The 27,473-nt window shown below is 40.7% G+C and overlaps 1 long non-coding RNA gene across 1 annotated transcript; it reads left to right on the top strand.

Moving 5' to 3' along the window:
* The first annotated feature begins 737 nt into the window (after positions 1–737).
* Positions 738–26,797, top strand: LOC103102845 (uncharacterized). Its single transcript, XR_474215.2, has 3 exons — positions 738–8,845; positions 22,219–22,269; positions 22,665–26,797. It is a non-coding gene; the product is annotated as an uncharacterized LOC103102845 (long non-coding RNA).
* Positions 26,798–27,473: the final 676 nt, after the last annotated feature.

The raw sequence follows: 27,473 nt of genomic DNA, 5'->3' as shown, positions 1-27,473 counted from the left end.
GTAGAATGTACCTAACTGTGGCTGATCAGACCAATATGAGCTGAAAGGCAGGAGTAGCCCATATGAACATTTGGGATTGAAACATTTCTAAACTTAGCACCTCACATTTCTTTGAGGGAAACTAGCAGTGAGGAAGAGACAGAAAGAAGGGACCACTAGAAATGAGGGTTGATGCAATGTGTGAAGTGGCCCAGCTGGATCTCTTAAAGGATAGAAAAGTGTTGTTGAGGATCATGATAACCTGAGATGAATTTCTGCTTCCCAACACACTTACTTACTAGCTGTGAAATGCTGGGAAAGTCCTATAAATTGTCTAGGGTACTTTCTTGTTCTCTAAAATGATGACCTTGGACTCAGTAGCCCTTAAGGTTCAGTTCAGCTCTAAGTGTCTATTTATATTGGTGAGAGAGAGTAAATGAAAAGACAACTTCCTTTAGGGTCAGAGTGACAGTAAGGCAAAGAGTTTCTGAGTGGCACAGAGAAATAACAGGTAAGGATTTCTGTGGGCAGCTAGGTTTCTGAGTGAACTGTTGTTGGAAGTCAGGATGACCAGTTCAAATCCTACTTCACATTCACATTAATATTTCAACCTGGACAGTTCACTTAGAGTAATTAAATCTCTGTTTCTTCTAATCAGATTATATATATATATATATATATATATATATATATATATATATATATATATATATATATATATATATTGGGCTCAGTGCCTCCTAAGGTTCCTCCAAGGTCTAAATATATTATCATATTATATTAATGATGGAGAGAAAAAGGAAATGCCAAATATTTTTGAGTGGGAATTAATACAAGGAAAAAAGTTTTTTGAGGAGAGATTAAGAGACAGATGGAAACAGAAAGACAAGATAAACAATCAGAAAAAGGCAGTGATATTGAAACACAGGACAACAGACAGACACAGCAAGAATAATAGAGACATAGAAATAAAGAATCACAGAAGCAGAGAGAGAATGGGAACCATTTGATAGTGGTCAAGGGAATGAGAGGATATATCATTGTGGGAGACAGTGAGCAATAACCCACAATTGAAGGAAAATGGGAAAGGATGGGACACCTGGCCACTATAGCACAGACTAGCTATGTATCTTCACTATTGTCAGAGCAATATAATCAGGGTTTACTCTTTGAATTTAAATACTATGAACTGCTGGCAAACTTTGTTTCTTTGGAGAAATCACTTAACCTTTGTCAACCCCAGTTTTCTCCTCTTTATGGAGCAGGACTTGATGGTGTCTAATGACTCTCAAGCTCTGTGATCCTCTGAGAGCCAGAGAGAAATGGATGTCCCTTGGGATTGAAGGGAAAGGAAAGAGATAGAGTGAATCAGGCAATGAGACTGAGGAGACAGAGGAAAGCATCCACAGTGCGTGTAGTGGAGGCAGTATGTAGAACCAAACTTCTGGGTCTCCAAGCAGACGACTTGGAAGTCAGAAGGGCCTGAGTTTCAGTGCCACTTCATATGGTTACTAAATGTTTGACTGTGGGCAATTCAGTTAGAGAGTCCAAGACTCTTCCTTCTGTTATACTCTAATGGAGTTGGACTCAATAGCCCCTAGAGTTCCACCTAATTCTTAATTCATTTTCATATTGTTGATATTGAGAAAAAGAAAAGATCACTTATTATTGGTTGGGAATGAGAAGATAAAAAAAACTTCTGAGGAGAGAGAATGAGGGAAATGAGGCAAGGAAGAGAGGTTTGGAGTGAGTGAGTGTGTGTGTGTGTGTGTGTGTGTGTGTGTGTGTTAGAGGGTGAGAGAGGGAACATTAGGTTTGGTTAGTATTGAGGGAGAAGACCATTGGGGCTGGGTTTGAGTATAGGAGAACACAGGTAGAACCCCACCAATGAGTAATACACAAAGGTAATGGATACTTGAGCCTTGTGGAGGGAGATAGCTAGGTTTTATACTGGATGAAGGACCACATTTATAATGAAGCCTTTTTGGATTTGAATCCTGAAACACACTGCCAAGCTGTGTTACCCAGGAAATTCACATATTTTCTTTCAGACAATGTTTCTACCTCTCTTAATTGAGTTGGACTCAGTGGCCCCTAAGGTTCTTTCCAACTCTAAATATTTTTTAAACCTTACCTTCTGTCTTAGATTCAATACTAAGTATTGATTCCAAATGCAGAAGAGATTTAAAGACTAGGGAATTGGAGATATGTAACCTACCCAGAATCATACTGCTAGGAAATGTCCAAGACCAGATTACAACCCAGGTCCTTCTCACTCCAAGACTGAATTTCTATTTACTGTGCCACCTAGCTGCCCACCATGTCTGAATCTAAGATCATATTGGTGATAGACAAAAAGAAAAGTCTAGTTAATGGATCAGAATGAGAGCAAGGGGAAAAGTGCTTTTGTTGAGAAAGAAAGAGGGAGGAGGAGACTAAGAGAGAGGGACAGAGACAGGGAGATATAGAGATAAAGACAGTGAGTGGGAGAGACAGAAGCAGAGAACCAGACACAGTGAGAGCAAGAGAGAAAGAGACACACAGAAAAAGAGGGAGGAGAGAACTTAATGACAATGAGCAAAGGTGTGAGGGAAGAGCCCTCAGCATGAGAAACAGAGCTTGCAGATCATAGGCAAAGAAGAGTTGGAAAGGAAAGGGGCATTTGACCTTTATAGGTATCTTGGTATCATGGGGATTAGAACACTCTAGTACAGCTGACTATTTCAATTTGAATTGTACATCAGCAACTAACAAGCTGTGTGACTCTGGAGGAGTCAGTTAACTATTGTCAGCCTCATTGTCCTCCTCTTTATATTTATGGGGCTGGACTTGATGGTATCTAATGATGCTTCAGATTTATGATACTCTGATATCCAGAGAGAAAAGATTGTCCTCTTGGGATAGAGGAAGGGGAAGAGTGCTACAACTAGAGTGAATAGGGCATCCAGGAGGAGAGAGAGAGATACCCAGGGATGGGACCACTGGGAAGAGAGGAGGGAGGAATGCCTGTGTCACACAGCTAGGTCTCTTATTGGACTGTCCTTGGAAGTCAGCATATTCTTAGTCAAAATATATATCAATAAGCGTTTGAACCTGGGCAATTCAGTTAGAGTGTCTAAGCCTCTGGCTTCTGTTATACTATAAGGGAGTTTGGTGTATGAGGTGTTCAGGGAAGACCAGCACCTCAGGTGTAAGGGCTTACTGAGCCCTTTTCAAGGCTGCTTTCCTCCTTTGGTGTCTACCTGCCACCCAATTCTCCTCTGTGGCTCCAAGAAACTGTAGCATTGCAGAGGCCACAAAACCAGGTTATTGAAAGGCCTGAAACCCATATGTGAGTTGAAGAAGGTGTCTACCCCAAGCATATGAGGACTTCCCCTGGAGAAATTGGTAATGGGAACAAATTGTTCCAAAGGCCTTGAAGGCAGCTGGAGTCCAGTGCTATGGAGTACCTATGCTCTGGCCAGCCTTTGAAGTCCCTGGAAGAGAGAGAGTGAGTCTGAGAATTACCTGCAACTCTGCCTCGCTTTAATCCAATTCGTGCACAAGTCAGGAGATATCACCAGTGATGTCATTTTGGTCCTCTTTTAGACAAATGTCAGCAATCAATGGAGTTGGACTTAATTGCCTTTAAGGTCCTTTCCAGCTCTGAATCTTTCACTGTATTGATAATAAAGAAAAAAAGAAAAGACCAGTGATTACTGAGTGGAAATTAGAGCAAGAAAAAAGCTCTTAAGGAGAAAGACAATAGAGGGAGATGGAGAGGGCAAAAAAGAGAGGGAATTAGGGAGAGAAGGAGATAGAATATGAGGGGGGATAGAAAATAGTTTTTATTACTGGGTGGGAATAGGTACAAGGAAGAAAATGTTTTGAATAAAATCAGAGAGGAAGAAGGAAGAGGGAGACAGCTAGAGAATAAAAGAGCAAAAGGGAGGGGAGAAAGACTGTGAAAGGGATCAAGAAAGGGAGATAGAGAGAAATAATGAGTTAAAATCAGAGAGAATCAAACTGGCAGATAAAGGCAACTGGAGACAGAGACACAAAGAGATACAGATATCCAAAAGGATTAACCCAGAAATAGAAAAAGATACCCTCTTGATCATGGGAAAGAAAATGAAGAAAAAGACCAATGTGGAAGACAGTGAGCAATCAAGGAAGGAAATCCTCAATGAAGGAGACATGGAAAGGGAAGGGACTGTGATAAGTGTAGGACAAACTAGCTTGGTGTCCTAGTGGATAGAACATTCTCCTTGTAGTTTACTGTTTAAAATTCAGTCTGGCCTCACTGGCTGACACTCTGACTCTGGAGAAGTCACTTTAACCATTGTCAGCCACAGTTTTCTCTTCAACAGTATGATGGAGATATATTTGAGGATGTCTAATGATACTCTACCCCTATGATTCTCTGGATACCAGTGAGAGAAAAGGATCTCCCTTCATGATTAAACTAGGAGGAGAAAGTTAGCGAAAACAGAGAGGGAAACAGAAAAGGATTAGTAGAATAGGGGTGGGGCAGAATATGTGTTTCAGAGAGTTATATATCTCTTAGGGAACTCTACTTGGAAGTCAGCATTACCTGAGTTCGAATCCTGATTCATACATATTACTCTTAGCTCTTTGATGCTGGGCAGGTCACTTAAATTATCCAACCCTTGCTTACCAAGCTTAGGCATGCTAGTACTGGACTTCATAGCCCAAAAAGATTTCATCCAGCTTCTAATCCCTGCTGATAAGGGAGATAAAGCCAAGAGAATGTAGTATTCACTGAGATTAAGATTAAGATAGTAGGTTTCGAGGATGGGAGAGAAGCAGAAGGAAGGCATTTTTGTACAGCAGGGAAAAGAAAAGAGGAAATGGAAGGGAAAAAAGGTTTGTGGGGCATGACAGAAATATCAGTTACTTAAGAAATATCTTTTCTGGCTACAATATGTACCAAGCAGTAAGTGGTGCCCTGGGAATATAAATATAAGGAAACAGACAGAGAGTCCCTTCCCTCAAGGTGGTACATTCAAGTGATGGAAGAGAGCAGAGTAAAGGAAGCTAAAAAGTGAGCATGACCCTGGGGAGGAGGATAGTCAGTGAAGGGTGCAAGATGAAGATGTCCTGGGAAGAAACAAAGACATGAGTGGAGCCATCCCTTCACAGAGACATACCAGGGTCTTCTGGTCTTTTTGTGATATGATTTGGAGATCTGAAAACACCTTCCAGGTGGAAGCAGTTTCTGGGGCATGATATAGGAGTACAGAGGGCAACCTGATGAGAAACAAACAGTACTTAAAAATGGAGTCATAACTCCTGGAGTTCAAATTCCACTTCAGACTCAGTGAAGGGGGTTTGCTCAGGATATTTAATCTCTCATAGACTGGCTTTGGTTCTCTGGACAATGCATTTCAGTTTGTTGGCCCATAATTTCCCTGATGAAGGTGAAAGAAGAGAGTGTAAAAGCTTGCTTTGAAGGTTAACATCTAAAAATCTGAAACTTGGTCAACTGGTCCCATCACTTCCTGGCAAGTCAAAGAAGAGTAGAAGAATGTCAAAGAATGGAAGCAGTGTCAAATTTCCTCTTTGTGGGCTCAAAGATAAGTGCAGACAGTGACCACAGCCATAAAATTAAAAGACTCTTGCTCCTTGGAAGGAAAGCTATGGGAAATCTGGACAGCATTCTAAAAAACAGCAATACCACTTTGCCCACAAAGGTCTGTATGGTCAGAGCTATGGTCTTTCTAGTTATCATGTATGGCTGTGAGAATTGGACTCTAAGGAAAGCTGAGGGGCACAGAAGTGAAGCTTTTGAATGCTTTCTCCAGTGATGCTGGAGAAGACTATTGAGGGTCCTTTGGACAGCAAAAAGATCAAATCAGTTTATGCTTAGAGACATTAACTCAGATTATTGAGTGGGAGGTCAAGTACTAGAGCTGAAATTTTACTTTGTCCTAATAACAATGAGACAGGAGTCATGGGAAAAGTCCCTAATGTTGTGAAATATTGAAGGCAAAAGGAGAAGAGGTTGCCTGAGGTTGAGATGGATAGATGTGTCATGGAAACAGCAAACATGGACTTGGATAGACTTTGAGCGACTGGGGAGCATAGAAGAACCTGACATCCATGGCTCAAAAGAGTTGGACAGGACTGAAACACTAAACAACAAAAACAACCACAACAAAATTTCCTTTTAGCTCAATTCCCCTGTGAATGACAAATAGAAAAGAACTCCCATGTAATTCTAGAGAGAGGAGAGGAAAAGACATTGCATGAATGGGCCACTGAGTAAAGGAGAAACAGAAAGAGAAAAGCCAACTAGAAATGGGGCTTGTTATTGGGAAAGGTAGCAAGTTCTTCCAGAGAATGAGAAACAGTAAAAGAGATAGAGATGGAGAAACATAGAAACAAAACTGCTTGACAGTAAAGACATGAAGAGAAAAGGCCATTGTGGAGGACAGAAAGCAATAGAAGAAGAGAGGCCACAGGTGAGGAAGAGCTATAAAGGAAATGGACACCTTGTAGTTGTAGGGCAAGCCAGCTAGGTGTCCTAGTGGACACAGTGTTCTACGTAGAGTCAACTATTTGAGTTTAAATCCCACTTCTGTAGCTAACACACTGTTACTCTGGAGAAGTTACTTAACCACTGTCAACTTCAATTTTCTTTTTAGTAAAATATTGGGGCTGCTCTTATTGGTGTCTAATGATGCTGAAGCTCTATGGTTTCATGGGTAGCAGAGAGAGAGAGAGAGAGAGAGAGAGAGAGAGAGAGAGAGAGAGAGAGAGAGAGAGAGAGCGAGAGAGCAGAAAAAACCCTTGTGGATTTGCAGTGGGAGAAGAAAGTAGGCATTAGAGGAAATAGAGCATCAAGGATTAGAGAGATAGAAAGAAAGGAGATCTGAGAAGAGGGATCGGAAGTTTACATATATTGTATAATGATGTTCCTAAGAGTTCTGATCTTTGAAGTGTCGTTGACCTGACATCAAATCCAACTTCACATTCTTCTTTATTATTATTATTATTAGAAATGGGACAATTCACTTAAGGCATCCAAGCCTCTGTTTCTTCTGTTATTCTTACATGGATTTAGACTCAGTATCTCTTAAGGTTCCTTTTAGGCCTAAATATATGATCATATTGGTTATAGAGAGAAAAGAACAAAAAGAAAAAGAAAAATAGGAAGAGAATGAGAACAAGGAGAAAGAATTTTGAGGAGAGATTTGTAAAGATTGGAGGGGAGAAAGAGATAGGCAGACAGATAGATGGACAAAGGTACATATAAAAAGAAAGAGAGCACCACTAAGTTGTACAGGATAGTAAGGGAAGAGGCCATTGTGGAAGATTTTGAATATAAGAAGCCTCAGGTAGAAGCCCAGAAATGAGTGACATTCAAAAGCAAGGTCCACTTGGTATAGTGGGGAGAGAAATACAGGTGTTATAGTATATGGAGGGCTACTATTTGAATTTGAATCTGGATCCACAATGACATGCTGTGCTAGCAGGTGCAATTCCCATAAGTTCTCTTAAGCTAAGTCTCCTCCTTTCAAAACGGATGGTACTAGAGCTCACATCCTTTTATTTTCCTCCATCTCTATGATCTTATGGGTACCACTGAGCCAAGAGAAAGTCCCTGTGTGTTGAAGAGGAAGATGAGAGATAGAATTAGAGGGAATAAGGTTTGAGTGAGGAGAAAGCCCAGAGAAGAGATCACTCCAAGGGCAGGTGCATAGAATGTGTGTTTCAGAGAGCTAAGTCTTTAGTGGATTGTTCCTGCAAGTCAAGATTACCTAAGATCAAAGGCTGCCTCAGACACATTCCTGTTAGCCCTTTATTGCTGGGAAAGTCACTCAAACCATACAAACCTCACTTCCCTTTGCTTTATAAAGTTGGGATTAGACTCCATAGCCCCAGTGATTCCTTCCAGCTTCTAATCTATGATGATATGAGAGATAAAAACCAAGGGAACAGAGCATATGTTATTCATTGGGATTAAGAATAAGATAGTAGGTTTTGAGGAGGGCAGAGAAACAGCTGGGAAGGAATTTTTGTAGAACAGGGACAGGGAAAGTGAAAAAGGATAAGAGAAGAAGCTTGTGGGACATGACAGAAATGTAGCTGGAGAGAGACAGACAGACAGAGAGAGAGAGAGAGAGAGAAAGAGAGAGAGAGAGAGAGAGAGAGAGAGAGAGAGAGAGAGAGAGAGAGAGAGAGAGAGAGAGAGAGAGAGAGAGAGAGAGAAAGCTGGAATGAGAAAGATAGTGAGAACAGGAAAAGTAAAGGTGCTGAATCAGTCAGAAAAGACCTCTTGGTCATTGGCAAGAGAATGTAGAAGAGGCCACAGTATATGGAGGTGAGAGACAGGTAGGGGACCAAATGTGAAGGGGGAGTGACAGACAACTTTAATTGTGGGGATTGGGAGAGAGGTTGCTAAGGGTCATAATGTATAGAGACAATAAGTTAGTTATTCCACAAGTTTTATTCAGCTTGTAATATGTTCCAGGCAGTAAACTATGCCCTGGCAATACAAATCTAGGGAAACAAAAAGAGAGTCCCTGCCATCACGGAGGTACGTCCTAGGAGTAGAGGAGGGCAGGGAATAAAGGAAGCTGAAAAGTGAGCATGGTCCTGGGTAGGAGGGTAGTCAGTCAGGGGACAAAATGAAGATGTCCTGAGTGTATCCTGGTAATAAATGAAGAGACTGGTGAAGCCATCCCTTCAGAGAGAGATGCCTGAGGTTCTGCTGGTCCTTCTGAGATTTGACTTTGAAGAATGAAGGCAGAAGACATTTCTTAGGCTTGATGGGGAAGTCCTAAACTTATCCTTATGCAAAATGAAGAGTTCTGCATTTTGGAGTTGCAACTACTTGATTTCAAATCCCAGCACTATGAAGGTAGGTTTCCCAAGGTAACTTTTTTTCTTTAAATAATATTTTATTTGATCATTTCCAAGCATTATTCATTAGAGACAAAGATCATTTTCTTTTCCGCCTCCCCCCCCATAGCTGACGCGTGATTCCACTGGGTATGACATGTGTTCTTGATTCGAAACCATTACCATGTTGTTAGTATTTGCATTAGAGTGTTCGTTCAGAGTCTCTCCTCTGACCTGTCCCCTCAACCGCTGTAGTCAGGCAGTTGCTTTTCCTCGGTGTTTCTACTCCCACAGTTTGTCCTCTGTTTATGGATAATGTATTTCTCCTAGATCCCTGCAGATTGTTCAGGGACATTACACTGCCACTAATGGAGAAGTCCATTACGTTTGATTATACCACAGTGTATTAGTCTCTGTGTATAATGTTTTCTTGGTTTTGCTCCTCTCGCTCTGCATCACTTCCTGGAGGTCATTCCAGTCTCCATGGAATTCCTCCACTTTATTATTCCTTTTTGCAAAATAGTATTCCATCACCAACATATACCACAATTTGTTCAGCCATTCCCCAATTGATGGGCATCCCCTCGTTTTCCAATTTTTGGCCACCACAAAGAGCGCAGCTATGAATATTCTTGTACAAGTCTTTTTCCTTATTATTTCTTTGGGGTACAAACCCAGCAGTGCTATGGCTGGATCAAAGGGCAGACAGTCTTTTATCGCCCTTTGGGCATAGTTCCAAATTGCCCTCCAGAATGGTTGGATCAGTTCACAACTCCACCAGCAATGAATTAATGTCCCTACTTTGCCACATCCCCTCCAGCATTCATTACTTTCCATAGCTGTTATGTTAGCCAATCTCCTAGGTGTGAGGTGATACCTCAGAGTTGTTTTGATTTGCATCTCTCTGATTATAAGAGATTTAGAACACTTTTTCATGTGCTTATTAATAGTTTTGATTTCTTTATCTGAAAACTGCCTATCCATGTCCCTTGCCCATTTATCAATTGGAGAATGGCTTGATTTTTTTGTACAATTGATGTAGCTCTTTATAAATTTGGGTAATTAAACCTTTATCAGAGATTTCTATGAAGATTTTTCCCCCAATTTGTTGTTTCCCTTCTGATTTTAGTTACATTGGTTTTGTTTGTACAAAAACTTTTTAATTTGATGTAGTCAAAATTATTTATTTTACATTTTGTGATTCTATGTCTTGCTTGGTTTTAAAGTCTTTCCCCTCCCAAAGGTCTGACATGTATACTATTCTGTGTTTACCCAATTTACTTATGGTTTCCTCCTTTATGTTTAAGTCATTCACCCATTTTGAATTTATATTGGTGTAGGGTTTGAGGTGTTGATCAATTCCTAATCTCTCCCACACTGTTTTCCAATTTTCCCAGCAGTTTTTATCGAATAGTGGATTTTTGTCCCAAAAGCTGGGATCTTTGGGTTTATTGTATACTGTCTTGCTGAGGTTGCTTGCCCCCAGTCTGTTCCACTGATCCTCCTTTCTTTCTCTTAGCCAGTACCAAATTGTTTTGATGACTGCTACTTTGTAATATAGTTTGAGGTCTGGGACTGCAAGGCCCCCATCATTTGTGTTTTTTTTTTCATTATTTCTCTGGATATCCTTGATGCTTTGTTATTCCAAATGAACTTTGTTATGGTTTTTTCTAAATCAGTAAAGAAATTTTTGGGGAGTTCAATGGGTATGGCTGTGAGATTTAAAATGGTTGAGGTCTTAAATTGTAGTGATTAAAATAGTGGAAGATATAAATTGTGATAGATATAAGAGAGGGTGAGTAAATTTGACCGCAGAAAATATGTTTCACTACAGTATCTGGGTTTTTAAATCAAATATAAGGTGGTCGCCAGGGAAATATTCCCAATTTTTCAAATACCCAAGTCAACTGGGTTTTATAGAGATTTTTAATTAATAATATAATGAGGAATTAGAGAAAGAGAGAAAGAGTAGGAAAGGAATAATTATGAAGGGCCTCAAGCCAATATGGCCTAGACCTGAGTCTTAAGAGAGAGAATCAGTCAGTCAGTCTTTTAACACTCACCACAAGGTCTGCCTAAACAAGGATTCTAGTGACACCAGGCCAGCTCCATCTCAGCTGACTTCACCAGAGAGCCTTCCAGCCAGAGACTGTTCCAAAAGGCCTCTCTCCAGAGCCTCCAGAGGGACAGAGTCTCCTTAGAGGAGCTCCAGCGAGACCTCCTTAGAGATTGTCCTCCAAGAGCTTCCCTTCTCCAGAGCCTCTCTCAAGAGATTCTTCCCAAGCGATCCTCATCAGAGATCCTCCAAAAGGATATCCCCTCAAGAGATTCTGCTTTTTCTTATATAGGGGTTTTTCTCCCATGTCACCTCCCCTAAGTCCCTACATCTACCAATCACTGTAGACGCTTTCCAAAGGACTGCCCATCTAAATTCCTGCTAAGTCGACCAATCTCCTCAGTAAGTCTGAACAAGAGAAAACACAGCTGAGTCAACTAATCTCATCAAGAGAAAAATTGCCCGACCTTTTAGGTACCTAGCATCCCATTGTATCAATTCTAAAAACAGGCCTGGCTCAAAGAACTCCTTGCTTTATTATAAGCATGGGTCCAAGTACTTTCATTGTTTAGCAAGGAGTTTTCTCTCCTAAAGCAGTCTTAAGCACAGGTAGAGTAGGGGTCCTCCCATAGCAAGGAGTTTTCTCCCCTAAAGCAGTCTTAAGTACAGGTAGAGCAGGGGTCCTCCCATTTCTGATCCTGGCAAGTTCTCACATCAAAATGGGGAATGTTTCTCAGTAGGGAATTTGTTCCAATTAAGAATTCCCTGATGGGGAAATTTTTAACATTCACAAGTCTGAGAGATTTCAAGATTTACAGGCACTAAATAGATAGATAAGTTTGGGTAGAATGTTCATTTTTATTATATTGGCCCGTCCTATCTGTGAGCAGTTAATGTTTTTCCAATTGCTCAAGTCTAGTTTTAGTTGTGTGGAAAGTGTTTTGTAGTTGTGTTCATATAGTTCCTGTGTTTGTCTCGGGAGATAGATTCCTAGGTATTTTATTTTGTCTAAGGTGATTTTGAATGGAATTTCTCTTTCTAGTTTTTGCTGCTGAGCTGTGTTGGAGATATATAGAAATGCTGATGATTTATGCGGGTTTATTTTGTATCCTGCAACTTTGCTAAAGTTGTTGATTATTTCAATTAGCTTTTTGGTTGAATCTCTAGGATTCTTTAAGTAGACCATCATGTCATCTGCAAAGAGCGATAACTTGGTCTCCTCCTTGCCTATTTTGACGCCTTCAATTTCTTTTTCTTCTCTAATTACTACTGCTAGTGTTTCTAGTACAATGTCAAATAGTAGAGGTGATAATGGTCATCCTTGTTTCACTCCTGATCTTATTGGGAATGCATCTAGTTTATCCCCATTGCAGATGATATTAGCTGTTGGTTTTAGATATATACTGTTTATCATTTTTAGGAATGACCCTTCTATTCCTATGCTTTCTAGAGTTTTTAATAGGAATGGATGTTGTATTTTATCAAATGCTTTTTCTGCGTCTATTGAGATAATCATGTGGTTCTTGTTGGTTTGCTTGTTGATGTGGTCAATTATGTGGATGGTTTTTCTAATATTGAACCAGCCCTGCATCCCTGGTATAAATCCTACTTGATCATGGTGGATGACCCTTCTGATTACTTGCTGGAGTCTTTTTCCTAGTATCCTATTTAAGATTTTTGCATCTATATTCATTAGGGAGATTGGTCTATAATTTTCTTTCTCTGTTTTTGGCCTGCCTGGTTTTGGAATCAGTACCATGTTTGTGTCATAAAAGGAGTTTGGTTAGAACTCTCTCTTTGCTTATTATGTCAAATAGTTTGCATAGTATTGGGATTAACTGTTCTCTGAATGTTTGATAGAATTCACTTGTGAATCCGTCAGGCCCTTGGGATTTTTTCTTAGGGAGTTCTTTGATGGCCTGTTGGATTTCATTTTCTGATATGGGATTATTTAAGAATTCTATTTCTTCTTCTGTTAGTCTAGGCAGTTTGTATTTTTGTATATATTCATCCATATCACCTAATTGTTGTATTTATTGCCATATAATTGGGCAAAGTAATTTTTAATGATTGCCTTAATTTCCTCTTCATCAGAAGTGATGTCCCCCTTTTCATCTTTGATGCTATTAATTTGCATTTCTTCTTTCCTTTTTTTAATTAGATTGACCAGTACTTTGTCTATTTTGTCTGTTTTTTCAAAGTACCAGCTTCTTTTCCTGTTTATTAGCTTAATAGTTCTATCACTTTCAATTTTATTAATTTCTCCCTTAATTTTTAGGATTTCTAGTTTGGTTTTCTGCTGGGGGGGTTTAATTTGATCGCTTTCGAGTTTTTTTATTTGCATTTCCAATTGATTGATCTCTGTTCTCCCTAATTTGTTAATGTATGCACTCAGGGATATGAATTTACCTCTGATTACTGCTTTGGCTGCATCCCAAAAGGTTTGAAAGGATGTCTCGCTGTTGTCATTTTCCTCGGTGAAAAAATTCATTGTTTCTGTGATTTCTTCTCTAACTAAACGATTTTGGAGTATCATATTGTTTAATTTCCAATTAGTTTTTGATTTGGTTTTCCATGTACCATTACTGATCATTATTTTTATTGCCTTGTGATCTGAAAAGGCTGCATGTATTATTTCTGCTTTTCTGCATTTGTATGTCATGTTTCTGTGACCTAGTGTATGGTCAATCTTTGTGAATGTGCCATGTGGTGCTGAGAAGGTGTATTCCTTTTTGTCCCTATTTATTTTTCTCCATATGTCTATTAATTCTAATTTTTCTAAGATTTCATTCACTTCTTTTACCTCTTTCTTATTTATTTTTTGATTTGATTTATCAAAATTTGATAATGGTTGGTTCAAGTCTCTCACTAATATGGTTTTACTGTCTATTTCTTCCTTCAATTCTCCTAGTTTCTCCATTAGAAATTTGGGTGCTATATTATTTGGTGCATATATGTTGATTAGTGATATTTCCTCATTATCTAAAGTCCCTTTTAACAAAATATAATTACCTTCCCTATCCCTTTTAATCAGGTCTATTTTTGCTTTGGCTTTATCAGATATCATGATTATAACTCCTGCCTTCTTTCTATTAGTTGAGGCCCAGAAGGTCTTACTCCATCCTTTAATTCTGACCTTTTGGGTGTCTACCCGCCTCATGTGTGTTTCTTGAAGACAACATATGGTAGGGTTTGGGATTCTAATCCATTCTGTTATTCGTCTACGTTTTATGCGTGAGTTCATCCCATTCAAGTTCAAAGTTATGATTGTCACTTGTGGACTCCCTGGCATTTTGATATCCTTCCCTAATTCTAACCTTTCTTCTTCAGCTCTAACTTTTTAATCCAGTGATTTATTTTAAATCAGTCCCCCTTGTCCCCTCCCTTGATATATTTCCCTTTCTAGCCCCTCTCTTTTTGTTCCCTCCCCCACCCCCTCTTCTTCCCTCCCTTTTTTATGTTCCCTCCTCCCCTACCCCTCTTGGTTTTACCTTCTCCCTACCCTTGTTGGGTAAGATAGAATTCAAGATCCCAATGGATCTGGATGTTCTTCCCTCTCAGAGTTGATTTCCCTGAGAGTAAGGTTTAAGTAAAAACTCTCTTCCTCTCCTTCTTATAGGAGTTTTCTTCCCCTCCCCTTCCCATGTGAATCTTTGTGTGAGAAAGATTATTCTATTTGGTCTTTCTTTTCCCCTGATTTACACCTTACATTTTCCCCACATATTAATATACATAGATTGATATAAGTATAGTCCTTTTAGAAGAGAGTTTGAATAAAAGAAAAAGATAACATTTTTCTCCTTTTCCCTTTCCTTCATATTTACCTTTTCAGGTGTTCCATGCTCTTTGTTTTTCGATATTGAACTTTCCACAGAGCTCTGGTCTTTTCTTTGCAAAAACTTGGAAATATTCTATTTTTTTGAATCCCCATACTTTCCCTTGGAAGTATATAGTCAGTTTTGATGGGTAGCTGATTCTTGGTTGAAGGCCCAGGTCTCTTGCCTTTCTGAAAATCATGTTCCATGCCTTACGGTCATTCAGAGTGGAACTTGCAAGGTCTTGTGTGACCCTGATTGGCATTCCTTTATATCTAAATTGTCTTTTTCTGGCTTCTTGTAAGATTTTTTCTTTTGCTTGAAAGCTTTGGAATTTGGCAATTACATTCCTGGGAGTTGTCTTTTGGGGGTTTAGTGTAGGTGTTCTGTGAACTCTTTCAGTGCCTGTATTGCCCCCTTGTTCTAGAATCTCTGGGCAATTTTCTTTGATTATATCTTGTATTACGATGTCGAGTTTACTGTTTATTTCTGGCTTTTCTGGTAGTCCAATTATTCTTAAATTGTCTCTTCTCCCTCTATTTTCCAAGTCTATGACCTTTTCAATGAGATATTTTATGTTCTCTTCTAATTTCTTGGTCTTTTGGCTTTGCTTTATTAAGTCTTGCTCTTTTACATACACGTTATCTTCCAGTTGGCTGATTCTGACCTTTAATGCCTGGTTTTCCTTTTCAGTTTGGTCAAACTGGTTTTGTAGATGTGTGAATTTCTTTTGCATTATTTCCCACTTTTCCTCCCAGAAGGCTTCCATCTTTTTTATCATTTCCGATTCAAATTCTTCATGGGTTTGGAAGGTTTCGGAGCATTTGGTTGTGTTTCCTCTTCTATCTCCTCTATTTTGTATTTTTGCTCCATAAAATGTGTCCAAAGTCGCCCCCTTCTTCGTGTTTTTATTGGAGTTTTGGGGCTTTTCTGTGTTGTTTGCCATCTCTATCTGAGTGGGGAGGTCTTGCTTTACTTATCTCTGTCTAGTGTTCAGCGGCTTTAGCCCCAGGTGAATTGTCCGTTCGCGGGTGTTACTGCTCTCAGTACCCTCCCGATGCTTCTTTGTTGCCTTACTTCCATGCTCTGAGCCTGGCTTGGCACTGTCCATGAGGTATCTCAGAGCCTTTGTGGGCCAGAAGGGCCTGCACTCTGAGGGGGGGGAGGGGCCAAGGCTTCCTGGAACTCCGAGGGCTCCTGATAGGATTAACTTCACCTGGGTTGGACTGAGTGTGTCTTAGAGCAGGGACCTTCCCTGGGACTCGAAAGGAAGGATCCAGCCAGGGGGCAACAGGCTCCCCTCTGTCTCTCTCTGTTTCCCTGCTGTCTGGGTGCCCCCGCGACTGGCTCAGGTTGTTTTCAGGATGTGGCCTTCTGAATAGCCGGCCCTGAGGTCCTTTTGCTGACTGTTAGGTTCCCGCTGCTGCCTCGGACACAGTGCTCTGGGTTGGGGGGATGGGTCCTGGGACCTTCCTTCTGCCTACCCCTTAGATCCAAGTGATCTCGGGTTCTGGCTTTTGGGGGGCTGTACCTTTTGATCCAGGTCCAGGAGGAGGGTTCCCGGGATCTATCCTGTTGTTTGTTTTGAATTTTGGTGTCCTAGGAGCATACAGTTTGAGATCGGTTAGGAAGGGTTTCCGGAGATCTGAACTTTAGCTCTCCCTAAGCCGCCATCTTCCCAAGGTAACTTTTTAATATCTCATAGACAGTGTTTCCTTCTCTCAATAAAGATGCATTTCGATTTGATGGACAGTGATTTCCTTCCACCTGAATGTTTTTTCAGTTACAAAGAGAAAATGACTCCCCTTTAATTCTAGGGGGAGGAGAAAGACATTGAAGGAATATGGCATATTGTAGAGGAGAGACCTAGAGAGAAAAGATAACTCCAGATTGTGTCTGGTTTGGGAAGAAGTAGCTACTTTTCTCAGAGAAATAAAAAGGCAGCAAGAGAACCAGAGAGGAACAGAAAAAGAAAGAAAGTAAAACCAGTTGACTGTGGATAAAGAAATTCAGGAAGGGATGATTGTGGAGGATGGTTAGCAATAGAGGATGGAGATCACAAAGATGGGATAGATGTAATGGGAAAGGACACCTTGGTAATTATAGGGCAAGCTCACATTGACTGCAAACAAGCTGTGTTATTCTGAAGCAGTCACTTATTCACTGTTAACCTCGGTTCTCTATTTAGTAAAAATCATGGGGCTGGCCTAGATGGTGTCTCATGATGCCATTTGTTCTATGATCTAGTGTGTTAGAGAACATAGATGGTCCTTTTGGACTTGGGGCAGGAAGAGAGTCAGAGGGATCCGGGCATGAGGAAGAAGAAAGCTAGAGAGAAGGAAGAGCTGAGAAGGGAGGAGTGGGTAAGAAGTGCATTTTGTCACAGAACCAAGTGGTCTGACCTCTGACATCTTAGGAATTGGAGTTTAAATTCTCCTTTTACTTTCTGTTTTTCATAACCATTTGGAACTAGGCCATTCACTTAGAGTATTTAAATCTCTTTCTTCTGTTAGAATTGAATGGAGTTGGACTCAGTGACCACTATGGTTCCTCCCAGCTCTAAATCTATGATGATATTGGTGATATAAAGAATAAGAAAAGGCCAGGTAACATTGGGTGGGAATGAGAGCCAGGGAAATATCTTTTAAGGAAGGGGAGAGGGAGAGAGAGAGAGAGAGAGAGAGAGAGAGAGAGAGAGAGAGAGAGAGAAGAGGGCTAGTGAGAGAAAAAGAGCAAGACAGAGACAGAGACATCATTCTAGTAGCTGTTACAATATTTCGACTTCTACAGCCCTGATTTATTCCTGCTTAATTAATATACTTTGTTATTACAGCCAACATATAATGGGCTATTGAAGTCCTCCTTCAATATGGACCTGCTTAGTATCTTAAAGACGGGAGGAGAGTTCATTGGTAGGGAGAAGGGGAAAGCCGTAGGGAAAGTGAATGTTTGCCTTGGATGATGGAAGAACAGTTCTAGGTCATTGTTTCCCTGGTATCCTTGTCTTATCAAAGGTGGTTTGGCCTTTCTTTTTTGGGCCCTGGGTTCAAAGCCTCTTGTTTTATAAAGGAAGAGTCAGAAACCTGGAGAGGGTAATGGATTTATCTAAGGTTACATAGTGAATCTCAGGGATTGGGACCCTTAGTGTATTGTTTTTTTTAAATCCTTACCTTCTGCCTTAGAGTCAATACTGTGTATTGGCTCCAAGGCAGAAGAGTGGTAAGGGCTAGGCAACAGGGGTTAAGTGACTTGCCCAGGATCACACAGCTGGGAAGTGTCTGAGGCCAGATTTGAACCTAGGATCTCCCATCTCTAGGTCCAACTCTCAATCCACTGAGCTACCCAGCTGCCTTCAGTGTATTGTTTTAACCAACCAATCACCAAGAGTTTTCAAATTGCCTTTTCTTCTCTCCCCTTAGTATGTAAGCTTCTTGGGTGAACTAGTTGGCCCAGTATATAAGAGAGCTAGGTATAGAAAAGGGAGGGTCCAGGGTTCAAATCTAGCCTCAGACATTTCCCAGCTGTGTAACCCTGGGCAAGTCACTAAAACTGAACTACCTAACCTTTACTGATCTTCTGCCTTGGAACCAATATGTAGTATTGATTCTAAGCCTGAAGGTAAGGGTTTAAAAAATGAATATCAGCACCTTGAATGAGGATTATTTAAAATTTTTCTCTATAGCCCCAGTGTGTGGCAAGGGCCTAACTTGAAGGTACTGAAGAATTACTTGTTGAATTATTGGTATGTACTAACCCTGTGTTAGGTGGGGGGGGATGCAGAGAAAAAAAATCAAACCACCTCTTTTCTCAAGAAGCTTACATTCTGTGGTAGGAGATAACATGGGGAGGGACTTGGAAGGCCTTGTGAAGGAGATGGAATATGATCTGAACTGACAAAAGTTAGGATAATTGGTGATGGCCCAGGATGTAGTGAATGGTCTTAGTGTCTTCAATGTCTTAACCATGCTTTAAGTGTTCCACAATGCTTACTTCAGCTGCCTTCATGGCCATTGGAACAAATTATTGTTGTCTTCCCATTCCACAAGCAGAAACCTTCACATGCTTGGCAGATGTCCCCATAGATCACCATCAGGATTCAAGCCTAGTGGCTTTCCTCAACCTTGCATAGCTGATAGGGACAGACAGGCAGAACATGTCCAATCCTTCTTTCACATGACAGTCCTTTAACTACTTGAATCCTGCTGTCCTGTCCTATTTCTTCTCATTTTAGGGTGACACAATCCAAGTTCTTTCAGCCCAAGCTTGGATGGCATCTCTTCAACGGTCTTTGCCATTCTAACTGCTATCTTCTGGATTCTCTCTAGTTTATCAATGTCCTTCCTAAAAGATAGGAACCCCCAAATAATCACAACTCTCCAGATGTAGTATGAGAGGAGAGCTTAGATGTTGGGTTTTAGGGAGCCAAGTTGGATTTACATATGAGCAGATTTAAATATGAGGTTTCTAAGGAAGAAAAACCACAGAACCAAACCCCAGAGAAGAGTTTAGCCTGAATTGATAGTCCAAGTAGTTTGGATCTGGAAAAAGATGTGCTAGAGTCAAATCTGGCAGAGCATAGTGGTGCTTAACACCTTCTTGCTTTGGGATACTGTTCCTCGATTAATACAACCTAAGATCACATTCCCTTTTATGCCTGTCACAGCATCTTGTTAATTCATAGTAAGCTTCTGGTTCTCCCAAAACTTCTGATATTTTCTAAGTACTTGCCAGCCAGCCAAACCTCCATCCTGTATTTTTGAAATTTGTTTTGTAACCACTATTCTAGAACTTTAGGCAAAGAAGGAAATTGGTACATAGGTAGCTGAGATATCTAGTTAACTAGATAGAGCACTGGACCTGGAATCAAGAAACCTGGGTTCTAATCCTACTACAGACAGTTGGTAGATAGAAGATCAAATGACATTCTATTTGTAAAGAGCTTAGCACAGTGTCTGGCACACAGTAGGCACTATTTGTTTATTTCCTTTCACCCCTTCTCAGAGCTTCAATTTCCTCATCCGTGAAGTGGACATAATGATACTTGCACTACCTCACTCATTCTACTCAGGGTGAAGAAAGTGTTTTGCAAATCTATAAGCATTACTGAAATGTATCATTATGGAAATTATTCTTATCAGCCTTTAATTCGATCACTCAAAACAAAAAGCATTTGTTCACAATATACAGTGTGTGACAAACTGTGCTGAGTCCCAGGGACACAAAGAAAAAAAGGAATATTCTCTCCCCTCAAAGAACTGATCTTTTAGAGGAGACAGCAGTTACATCCAAAAATTGGCAAACATGGATTCAGCATCTACTAAATGCTGGGCACAGTTGCAGGTTCTGGAGACACAAAGGCATTCTCTGTTCTCATGGAACCAACCTTCAACCTGTCCCATATTAGTTTGTCAAATTAGTGCCTGACTTTCACCATGGCCATGTAACCCTTCTTCAAAAATATTTTTTTCAAGGAACAAGAATTTGTTTTCTCTTGTTCCTGTATCCTTTCTCTCAGTGGAAAACAACAACTGATCAACCATACCTTTGCAACAAATATGTGTAGTCAAGCAAAAGAAAATCCTAATTAGCCATGTCCAAATGTATGTCCTTCAGTAAATTTTAATTGGGCTAAGGGATAAGGGGGGGAAAAGGTGAAGAGCCTTAAAGTATAGGGCTGCCTTGGGAGAAGTACCATGGATAGGGAACCAGGGTGACCAGGGAGGATGAGAGAGAGTTGGGGAAAAGACCACTGGGAAGTGGGAGGAGTGGCGGAAGGAATGAGCCAACTGGGAAGGGATGAGAGGGAAAGAGACAAAGGGCAGGGACTATTGGGAATGGTGAGTAGAAAGAAAAAATAATATAGAACCCAGAGATGAGGAAGGTGAAGACTGTGGCAGCTACATGGTGAATTTGATAGACAAGGTACTTTGGAGTAAAGTTACTCTCGGTTCAAATCCTTCCTCAGACACATAATTGTATGACTTTGGGCAAGTTAGTCATCTGTTCTCAGCCTCAGTTTCCTCTTCTTTAAAAAGAAGAAGTTAGTCCCATTGGCCTATAAGATCCCTTGCAGTTCTAAATCTATGATTTCATGAGTAAAAGAGAGAGAAAGAAAAGACAACTTGAATCTGTGGTAGAGGGTGAAAAAGAGAGGATGAATAGTAGTGAGGAGGGGAAGAAATCATGGGAAATGAGGGAAGAGAAGAAGCAGAGTATTCATTGAGGAGAGAGGAGAGAATGAAGGAAGATGATAAAGGAAAGAGATCAATAGGAAGAGAAGCCAGAGGAAAGGGCCCATTGGGGAAGAATGAGAGGGATAAAAGAAAGGGAAGGTAGCACTGAAAAGAGAGAGGAGAGCCAAAATGAAGGGATCACTGAAGGGAGAAAATAGAGATAACTTAATGGAAGGGAAGGGACAACTGGGAATGGGAAGTTTTGTGTCATAGTGGGTAGGGCCTATCCTTCCTTCTTGTAGGACTAATTGAGTTCAAATCCTGCCTCAAACATGTATATCTGGGGGAACTTGGTTAAATCTTTTGACCTCACTCAGCCTCAATTTCCTCCAGTATAAAATGATGGGATTTAAGAGCTTTTCAGGTCCTTTTCAGCTCAATGATGCTATGAATACCTGAAAGAGAAGGAAGTACCTGAATGAGAATGGGGTTGGAGGAAAGAGAGAGAACTGATGGGGAAAAGGTCCTTAAGGAAAGGAGAGAGAACTAGGGGAAAGACCGCTGGGATTCAGAGGAATGTGCGGTGAGGTAGCTAGGTATCTGAATGGACAGAGTAATCTATTTGGAGTCAGGATGACCCAAGTACAAAGCATGACCCACAGGGCAACTGGCTGTTTTCCCCTAAGGAACTTATTTAAATTCCTCTCAGTCTCAGTTCCTTTCATTAAAAATGATGAGATTGGGCTCAATGACCATCACAGAGGTCTCTTCAAGCTCTAAATCTATAATTCTCTATGATACAGAATAAAGGGAAATACCACTTGGTATGGATGGGGTGGAGTGAAAGAGACTGCAATAGAGGGGAAAATTTTTGAGGAGGGCAGAGAGAAGAGAGGAGTGTGAACGGCATTAAAGGCAAGGACAATTGGGAGGGAGGGAAAGGTGAAAAAGATTTAGGTGGAGTGAGGAAGAGACAGAGATGAACTGAGACAGAAAGACATGGAAGAAGAGAGAAAGTCACACTCAGAACAATAAATAGGGACAAAGAGAGATGAGAGAGATAGGGAAAGAAAAAGAATACACCTAGGGGAAAAAACTTGGTCAAATTGATTTTCAAACCTCTTCTTTTAGTCAAGTTAGCTAATGACCTGTCAATTTTAGTAGTATTTGTAAAGAAGTAATTTTAAATTTATTTATGATTTATATAGTTTTGACCTGGAATATAGCTTTTTCTGCTCTAACTTGGGGTTTATTTTTATGTTATATCTTTGTAGACTATATAATTTTAAAAAAATGAACATTCAGGTCACTAATTCTATCTCTTTTCTTTTGTTAATGTGTGTTTTAGGAATAAACTTTTTGTCCTGAGGAATGCTTTGGCCACCTCTGACAAATTGAGGTAAGCTATTTCATCATTGTCGTTTATTTTCTCATAAATATTGTTTCTTTCTGATCTATCCTTTAGCCAAATTATTAGTTAATGTTTCATTGTTAAACCTCCCCTTGGATTTGTATGGAAAAGACCATTTGGCAATGGTGGGAGTGGGAGAGAGGGAGGAGATGGCTTTGGAGGAGAGACTGAAAGATACTGGAAAGAGCAGAGGGACAGTTATTTTAAAAATGGACAATGGAAGATGGTAGGGAGGGAGTTGGATGTTGTGGTAGATTGTTGTTGAAGTTCTTTGTTGTTAAAGAGTACTGAGGAAATCAAGAGGTGATGTCTTAACTTAGGCAAGAAATGGACTTTAGTGAGACAGAGTTGCACAAAGGAGTCAGCCTCACACTCTCTTCCAGAGTCTTCAATGTCCATTGGCAAGACCAAAGTCAAGAGGACTGGTGATGACCTGAGATGCAGTGGATGACCTTTGTGCTTTTGATGTCTGACCAAGCTCAAAGCACTCCACATCGCCTATTTCAACCACTTCCAGAGTCCTTGCAACAAGTAGTTCTCTACTTCCCATTATCCAGTCTTGGAGGTTTGTGGAAAGTGGTAGATAGAATACTATAGATAGATAGAGTGAGAGTAGGAAAGATCTGAGTATGAATCCCACTTTTCAAAAGTTCTATATACATAACCCTAGGCAAGTCAGTTGTTTTACAAACATCATTTTCATCTCCTCTGAGATGTTGGGACTCTGCTCAGTGGCCTTTAATATTCCTTCCAGTTCTAAATAATCATAATATTGGTGACAGAGAGGGAAAGAACAGGTCATTTGACATTCGGGTGGATGGAAAGAGATTTAGAAAGAGGCAAAAACATTCTGAGGAACAGAGGGTAAAGAGAGAGAGGAACAGAGAGGAGATAGGGAATGGGAAGAGAAGGACGTAAAGGGAGATAAAGTATGCCAGAGAGCATTTTGGAGAGGGATGAAGTAAAGAGGCAGGAGAGAATAAGTGTGGAAGAGATTAAAAACTAAAGGATATCTTAGGATAGTGGAGGCAGTAGCTAGGTCAAACAGTGGAAAAGAGAACAGAACTTGGAGTCAAGACATTTGAGTTAGAAACCTTACCCATAATGACCACCTGTGTTATTCCTGACAATTTATTTAACTTCTCATTTTCTTCTTATGTAAAATAAAGAACCTGCACTTCATTGCCTTTGAAGTCCCTCTAACTGTCTGGGTTTAGGGAGGATGAAAGAGAAAAATTTCACTTGGGATTGGAATGGGATTAAAGTGATTTGAGTAGAGTTGATTGAGGTATGGGGAGAGAGATTAGGAGGGAAGGGACCATTGGGAATATAATTTAGGGACAATGTGGAGGGATATATGTAGTTCTCCATGTTCGTAAAGGCCTCTTCTTGGGAGTACATATGACCTGAATTCAAATGCTTCCTCATACACATTCTTACTAGATGTGTGACTCTGGGCAAGTTACTTCAAGTGTCTAAGCTTCTTTTTGTTAGGCCCTAAAATAATAGGTTTGGACTCTGTGACCTCTAGAGTTCTTTCCAGCTCTAATTCTATGCTGCTACTGGCTGCAGCACAAAAAGGAAAAGATGACTTACAGAATGTGAGGGAGAGCAAGGCAAAAGGCTTGTGAGGAGAAGGGAGAGACAAAGGGAAGAGCTTGCTGAGACCAGGGAAAAGGTTGAACAAAAGGGAAAGAATAGCGGGGGAAATGGAGCTGTTGAGTCAGAAGCATGGATTTCCAGAAACATAGTGATTGTGAGAGACGGAGAAAGAAAGATACGAGGATAGAAAGAGAGTCCAAGTGAGAGAGAACAAGAAAGGAAAGTTGACTAGGTAGGGCAGTGATTGTAGAGGATGGTCAGGGACAGTGGTGTTTCCACAAGGGAGAGAGAGTTGGAAAGAGAAGTGAGAATTTTATGCATTTGGAGGTGTCTAGGAAGCAGCTGGTTACTTGTTATCCCTTATACTTGAAGAAGGTGAAAATGACATCAATGGTGATGACTTTGGACCCTTGCATAAACTGGATTTAAGGGAGGCACATCAACTTCTTGCTTCCAGTCTGCAGCCTCACTCTAACTTCCAGAGTCATTGAAATCCAGTGGCAAGACAAAATTGTGAAGAAGCTTGCTGATGATTTGTAATGCAGTGGATAATGTTGGCTTCTTCAGTGTCTAACCAAGCTCTCATTACTCCACATCTCCTGCTTCTGCCAATTCCATGGCCACTGTAACAGATTGTTTTGATCTGCCCCTTCCACCATGAAGAAATCTTTACACACCTCAGGTAGACACACCTTTATCTCACAGATGTGACTGAAGCCTGTTGGCTACCCTCCAGCCTTGTCTAGGCAGCTGGTTGACACAGTTGACTGAACCATGGCTGCTGGGCTTGCTACAGCTTCTCAGAGCCACAGGTGACAGGTGGGTGGCAGAGAGACACCAAATGAGGAAAGTATACTAGAAAAGGGCATGACAAGCCCATCCAGTACAGAGGTGCTAGTATTCCCTGAACACCCTGTACATTCTGGGAGACAGCTCAGTGTCATGTGATTGAGTATTCTGGAATCAGAATTCCTTGAGTTTGAATCTGAAATCAGCTAGGGAAAAGTTGTTATATTTCAGATGAACCTGTCTCAGCCACAGTTTTCTCTTCTGTAAAAGGTTAGGAGTGGACTTGATGGCCTCTAAGATTCCTCCATCTCTGTGATGTTATGGATGACGGGGAGAAAAGATAGCCCACTTGGAACTGGAGTGGGAAGAGAGTGAGAGTTATAGAAAGGATAGTTGATTAAGGAGAGAGATATGGAGGGAAAGGACCCCTGGGAAAAAGGCAAAAGACTTGCGAGAAGAGGAAGGCAATGGAAAGGCTTGCTAAGGCCAGGGGAATGATTGAGTGAAAGGGAAAGAGCAGTTGGGGAAGTTGGGACATTGTGTCAGAAGGGAAGGTTTCTAGAGACAGAATGATAGTGAGAGACAGGGAGAGAAATAGGGATAGAAAGATAGAAAGAGAAGAGTCAAAATGAGAGTGGGAATGAGGAAGAAAAATCAGCTTGGCAATAGACAGGGCAATGATTGTAGTGGACGGTGAGGGTCAGAAGTGATTTTCCAAAACAGAATGAGAACTGGAAAAGGAAATGAGAAATTTATACTTGGGAGGTGTCTGGGGTGGGTCTTTAGCTCATTTAGTTGTTGTCCTTCATACTTGAAGTGGAACAAAATCACCTCACTGGTGATGACTTTTTTTCTCATTAAAATTTTCATTTAAGTGAAGTAGGACTGCACAAAGTTCTCTGCCTTACTCTAGGTTCCAGGATCAATGTGAAGTCCAGTAGAAAGACTAAAGTCAAGATGACCACTGATGGCCCAGGGTGTAGTGGATGACCTTGGCTTTCTCAGTGTCCAAACGAGCTCTGATTGCTCTACAGCTCTTGTATGTTCCATGGCTGTTGGCATAGATTATTCTCATCCTTCCCCTTCCCTCAGGGGAAGTCTTCACATGCCTTGGGTAGAAACCCTCCCAACTCATTGATGGCGTTTAGGCATGTCGGTTACCCTCAACCTGATTTTCACCAACCTGCAGAGACTTTTTACCAAGGTGTGGCCACTGGGCACATGACAGCTTCTTGGAGCCACAGGTGAGAGGTGGGTGGCAGGTGTATATACACCAAAGGAGGAAAGGAGCCCTGAAAAGGGCTAAGAAGACCTCACACCAAAGATACTGGTCTTCTCAGAATACCCCATGCACCCTGGGTTCATTATCATTTGATAGAGTTCTCTGGTTGGAGTCAGAACCCCCTTGAATTTGAATCTAAAATCAACTAGTGAAAAGTTGTTTTACCCCAGGTGAGACACTTAACTTGTCTCAACCAGTTTTCTTCTGCAAAACATCAGGTCTGGACTTGATGGCTTCCAAGGTCCCTCCAGCTCTCTGATCATAGGGATGAGAGGGTGAGAAAAGAAAGTCCATTTTGGGATTTGAGTAGGAATACGCTTAGGAAGAATGATTGATTAAGGAGAAGAGTCATATGGAGGGAAGAGAGCAATGAAAGTGGATTTGGGGGGTGATTTGTAGAGAGATGCAACTAAAGCTCTGTGTATATGAAGCAGTGTTAAGTCCAAATGACATGAATTCACATGCTTCTTCACAAACACATTCCTATTAGACATGTGACCTTGGCAAGTCACTGCAAGTGTCTAAACCTCTTTTTGTTCTGCCCTAAAATGATAGAGTTGGACTCAATGACCTCTAGAGTTCCTCCTGGTTCTAATTCTGTGATGATATTGGTTACAGCTAGAAAAAGAAAAGATTTCTTTGTGAATTTGAGGGAGAACAAGGCAAAAGATTTGTGAGGAGAAGAGACAAAGGGAAGGGGTGGCTGAGGACAGGGGAAAGGTTGACTGAAAGGGAAAGGTCTGCTGGGGTGTGGTGGGATATTGAGTCAGAAGGGTAGGTCTCTAAATGAGTGCAATAGTGCTGTTATGTGTACTTAGGAAAATTCTAAAATATGAAAGAAAAGGAAAAGATTAGGACATAAATTGCCACATAAAAGAGCAAAAAGTAACTGAGTGAAAAGGGGGTTAGAAAAAGATTGGAGGCAAGTTCAATGGATGCATTCCAGCTTGAATTCTATGATGATACTGATGAGAGGGGCATAGGAAAAGACCAATTATTGGGTGAGATTTAGAGTAAGGAGATAAAGATGTTGAGTAGGAAATAAAGAGGTGGGGGGAGAGACAGACAGACAGACATACACAGAGAGAGAGAGTGCAAAATGAGAATGCCTTGACATATTGAAAGAAAATAAGAGAGAGATAGAGTAATAGTGAGAGAAGGTGACACACACAGAGAGAAAATGGTAAAGAGTAACAGTTAAATAGATAAAGGGCATCTGACAAGGGTAGAAGCCAGCTTCTAGGTGCCATGGTGGTTAGAGTGCTCTACTTAGAGTTGTGTCATTGGGTTGAAATACCACCTCAGCCTTTGACAAGCTATGCTATTCTGCAAATGCCAGTTAGCCACCATCAGCCTCAGGTTTCTCCTCACATCATTTCTAGGGCTAGATTTGATAGTATCTCATGATACTCCAGCTTTATGATCCTTTGGGTGCCAGAGATGTATAGTAGGAAGTTTACTTGGGTTTAACTATGAAATGGGAGAGAGAAGGTTAGAATGAAGAAGGCATTGAGGATGA

This window comes from Monodelphis domestica, chromosome X (genome assembly GCF_027887165.1).
Source record: "Monodelphis domestica isolate mMonDom1 chromosome X, mMonDom1.pri, whole genome shotgun sequence".
Taxonomy (NCBI): domain Eukaryota; kingdom Metazoa; phylum Chordata; class Mammalia; order Didelphimorphia; family Didelphidae; genus Monodelphis; species Monodelphis domestica.
Note: the sequence above shows the minus strand (reverse complement) of the source record. Positions and strands in the feature narration are given on the sequence as shown.